Source organism: Rattus norvegicus, chromosome 13, assembly GCF_036323735.1.
Source record: "Rattus norvegicus strain BN/NHsdMcwi chromosome 13, GRCr8, whole genome shotgun sequence".
Classification (NCBI taxonomy): Eukaryota; Metazoa; Chordata; class Mammalia; order Rodentia; family Muridae; genus Rattus; species Rattus norvegicus.
In genome coordinates this window covers 109288647-109293539 of record NC_086031.1, presented here as the reverse complement: position 1 = coordinate 109293539, position 4893 = coordinate 109288647, and the positions used below count along the sequence as shown (strand labels likewise).

General features: G+C 40.6%; 1 long non-coding RNA gene across 2 annotated transcripts; it reads right to left on the bottom strand.

Annotated features, from left to right (window-relative positions):
- Nucleotides 1–215: 215 nt before the first annotated feature.
- LOC120096211 (uncharacterized) lies at nt 216–3615 on the bottom strand. 2 transcript variants are annotated; one of them, XR_010057340.1, is made up of 4 exons: nt 3120–3615; nt 1823–1865; nt 1189–1283; nt 216–540 (listed from the first exon to the last, which is right to left on the bottom strand). It is a non-coding gene; the product is annotated as an uncharacterized LOC120096211 (long non-coding RNA). The 2 variants fall into 2 exon arrangements; XR_005492375.2 differs by having other exon boundaries at nt 216–1283.
- Between the last annotated feature and the right edge of the window lie 1278 nt (nt 3616–4893).

Genomic DNA, 4893 nt, shown 5'->3' with positions numbered 1-4893 from the left:
CATTCTTAATGAACTTTTAGAATTATCCTTGTATTCTCTTGAGTGGATACTTTTTTTTTAATGTACTCTTTAATCTTTTTTTACAGTCCAGATTTTATCCCCCTCCTGGTCCACCCTCTGACTGTTCTACATCCCACACCTCCTTCCCTCTGCCCCATGCCTCCAAGAGGATGTCCCCACCCCTGCCCCTACCCCACCAGACCTCCCCACTCCCTGGGACCCCAAGTTTATTGAGGGTTAGGTGCATCTTGTCTGGTTGAGTCCAGATCCGACAGTCCTCTGCTGTATTTGTGTTGAGGGCCTCATATCAGCTGGTAGATGCTGCCTGGTTGGTGTCTCAGTGTCTGAGAGATCCCAGGGGTCCAGGTTAGTTAAGACTGCTGGTCCTCCTATAGGCTCACCCTCCTCAGCTTATTCCAGCTTTCTCTTAATTCTACCATAGGGGTCACCAGCTTCAATCCATTGGTTGGGTGTAAATATCTGCATCGGACTCTTTCCACTTGCTTGTTGGGTCTTTCAGAGATCAGTCATGCTAGGCCCCTGTTTGTAAGCACACCATAGCATCAGTAATAGTGTCAGGCCTTGGGGCTTCCCCTGAGCTGGATCCCAATTTGGGCCTCTCACTGGACCTCCTTTCCCTCATGCTCTCCTCCTTTTTTGTTCCTGCAGTTCTTTCAGACAGGAACAATTCTGGGTCAGAGTTTCGACTGGGATCCCTCTACTTGATGCCCTGTCTTTCTCCTGGAGGTGGACTCTACAGGTTCCATCTCCCCACTGTAGGGCATTTCATCTAAGTCTCCTCCCTTTGAGTCCTGAGAGTCTCTCGTCTCTTAGGTCTCTGGGACGTTCTAGAGGGTCCCCCCACTCCTACCTCCTGAGGTTGCCTATTTCATTTCTTTCTGCTGGCCCTCAGGTCTTCCGTCCTGTCCCCTGCCTCCCAATACCTGATCATGCCCCCCTCTCTTCTCTGTCCCCTTTCCCACCCAGGTCCCTCTGTCCCTCTCCCCACACCTATATTTGCTTTCTTCTCCCTCCAAAGTAGGATTGAGGCATCCTCACTTGGGTCCTCCGGGTTGTTAACCTTCTTGAGTTCTGTGTTTTGTATCCTAAAAATTCTCTACTTTTTTTTGACTGATATCCACTTACTAGTGAGTACATAACATGCATATCCTTTTGGGTCTGAGTTACCTCACTCAGAATGATATTTTCTAGTTCCATCCATTTGCTTGCAAAATTCATGGATACTTCTAAAATTCTATTTGATTGCTGTTCTACTTGGAGTCCTGCATGGTACAGATTAAATTAACATGATCCCCGGCAATGAAAACCTTCATATTCTAACACTTTGGCTTCTTTTGATAGGAAGGCGTGAGCTGATAACATATCCACTAAAAGGAAAAAATTGTTCAAGGAAATATTTTACTTAAAAGATAAATACTTAAATAGTCAAAAAATAACATAGGTCAAAGAAATATTGTGGTAGATTTGATGACTCTTGAAGTTTCCTTAACCACACAAAATAATTAGAAAACTGAGTACAATAAATCCAAATTAATTTTAAATACAGAACTAATACTGGAAAGAAGCAAAGGAAATCCCCAGGTAGAAACAGATAAAATATTCAAAATCAGTATAATGAGCGAAACCTGAACTCAGTGACCTATGAAAAAGACAGACTAAGGTAAATTCCCCAAGGCCCAGAGTTTAACTTGTACCAGGGTCACAGGCTTAAGTCTAAAGTCTGAAGAAAAATTAAATTTAGAAATTAATCCTTTAAAATAAAAGCCAATGTATACCATAGTAACTAGAACATTGTACTCACTAAGCCACTGTCGCTGTGAAGAAGCGGGTCAACTAACGAGTTTCTGCAGGAGAAAATAGAAATGAGAAGCTTACCCCTAAGCTGGAGGTGTTGTATGATTTGCATTAATCTGTCTGTGGAAAATCCCATACGATAAATTCTTAGTTTACTGAAACTCTTAGTAGTGTGAAACAAACCAAACCTGCTTTTCTATCATAGATACCTCTAAAAACCTGAATGCATTAATCTTGTGGAAACAACTCCATAAAGGATGAATTCATAGTAAACTTTTATAATTCCAGAGACAAACAAATACAAAAGAGAGAGAAATGGGATGCAAAATCTAGAAAATAAAAGAAATACAAATGAAAGAAAAATAACAAATTCCTTAAAGACATTTTTAATGTTTAAAAAAGAAAAACCATTATATAATAAGACATGGTGAAAATGGTCAGTCATGACTTAAATACTTTATTTTTATTATTTTAGTTGTGGGTACGCATGTGTATCTGTGTATGGATATGTGAATGGGACAGCAAGTGTCCATGGAGACCAGAGGCATCAGAAATCCTGAAGGTAGAGTTATAAACAGCTGTGAACAACATGATCTGAATGTCGGGAACCAAACCCAGGTCCTCTAGACAGCAAACGTGCTTAACTGCTGAGCCACATCTCCAGCCCCAGTCATAAATGTTTGCAAATCAAAATTGAAGTTATAAAGGTTAAAAATATGATAATTGATACATTTAGATCCAGCTGTATAACTAGTAGAAGACTTGCTACGATTTCATAAACAATAATCAAACACAATATATACGAAGTACTTAGTTTTAAACATTAAATAACAGCTAAGCAGAATTGGGGCCACTGAGAAAAGAGGAGTGAGTTAGCTGATTTCTACACTGGTCTCGTCGTCTAATTAATGACAAATTTTGGATTTCAGAAGAGGAAGAAAACTCGAACAGAGCACAGTGGACTCCTGAGTACAAGATATTGACTCCCTTGTCAGCAAGTCTAGGGTAGCAAGAATTTTCTGGAACTGTAGTAGTAAAGAGAGCAGTAGACAGAGAAAAGCTCAGAAATCAGCGAAACTTGTGCTAGTGATGATGTAAGATTCAGCACAGAACTGTGACCCGTGGGGGAATGTAGCAACATGGTGACACTGAGGATGACAGCCCCGGAGGCCCAGGGCCCGAGTCAAGAAGATAAAGCTAATTTTGTTCATATTTAAATCTTCCCGTTTAGATAGTGGACTTCATTCTTTCTTATGCTTTCCATATCCATCCACACAAGGCTGAAGCAAGGTCCAGGTACTTACACGAGCTCTGATCCACGTACATTATTCACTGAAATGCTCTGTGATGGTTCCTCATGCCTTTAGGTTTGGTAGGTTTCTCCAGCTTCTATAACATACTTGAGACATGAAACATTTTTTTAAAGGGGAATTCCAATATGCATAATTTATGCATGCTGCCATTTCTTCTAAGTTCATCAAAACCCCAGAGTTATCAAAACATCCATCCCTTCCCTGCCGTTTCATCGATCCTCTGGAGTCTGTGGAGTTGAATATCTGATGATTTTGGTTCCTTTGGAACCCACCCTCTGCAGGCATGGATGGATGACTGTACTCATATACTCACGATTCTTAACCACTAAAAACCATTTTGTTCTCTGAAGTAAGTTTCATGTGCCCCACTTTGTCTCTTCCAAGCTCCTTATTTATTTTTTAAAATGAAAAAATCTTTTTACATTTCAATAGAAGAGCTGAAGTCTTACAGATTGTTTTTGATTTTTTGCAAATGTCAACATGTTCTCTGGGTTTAAAAAGTTAAATGAGGGGCTGGGGATTTAGCTCAGTGGTAGAGCGCTTACCTAGGAAGCGCAAGGCCCTGGGTTCGGTCCCCAGCTCCGAAAAAAAGAACCAAAAAAAAAAAAGTTAAATGATCTATAGAATAGGAAAATTATCAGAAAGAGGTCATTTATACTTCAAAATAGTATTCAGATAAATAATCATAGTTAAAAAAGATTAAAATAGAAAAGTGATACTTGATTAGGGAGAAAATTTTACAAATTATAGAAGATAAATAAAACTATTCATAATCATACCACAAAATTAATATTTTTAGCATTTACTTACTAATTGTGTGTGTGTGTGTGTGTGTGTGTGTGTGTATGTGTGTGTGTGTGTAGGTCAGTTGGTTCAACTGTGTGAGTCCCAGGATCAAACTCAAGTCATCAGAATTGTAGATAAAGTGCCTTACCTGCTGTCCTGTCTCACGAGTCCCGGAAGGTTTTGACATGTATCATTATAATCTTTTCTTATAGACACAGTCTATTCTTTCCAACTTCAAATTAATACAACATGTATGGTATTTGACTTTCAGCATTTCAGAGTTACCTTTTCTTAGATAAGTGAGATAATGATTTTTAGCTTGATTTAAAAGATCTTGAAAAAGCTGGGTGCTCTGTTTACAAGTTCCGAGAATTGTGACCATGACAGATCATGCTCGCCTCTGAGAGGCTCTGTCAGCAGCTGACTGAGGCCAATCGTTGGACTGAAGTCGGGACCCCTATGGTTGAATTAGTGGAAGGATTGAAAAAACTGAAGGGGAGGGCAACCCCATAGGAAGACCAGCAGACTCAACTAACCCAGACCCCAGGGAGCTCCTAGAAACTGAGCCACCAACCATGTAGCCATGTAGGCTGGTTGGAGGCCCCAAGCCCTGCACTTACATAGCAGAGGACTGCCTGGAGTGACCTCAGTGGGAGAAGATGTGCCTAATCCTCCAGAGACTTGAGGACCCAGGGAAGGGAGAGGCCTGGAGGTGGGAAGCACCCTCTCGAGGCAAGGGGAGGAGGAATGAAATGAGGAATGGTGGGAAGGGGAACCAGGAAGGTGGGGGCAATGGCTGGAATGTAAATAAATAAAATAATTAAAAACAAAACAAAAAACTAACCAAAGAACCAAACAAAAAATTGCCAGGTCTCAGCACTTCAAAGATGGAGGATGTCATTACTTTTTAGGAATATGTGAAAAAAGATCTTGACCCCATAAGGTGGTTGCCAGTTGTTGCCTTTAGGTCCCCTAAATG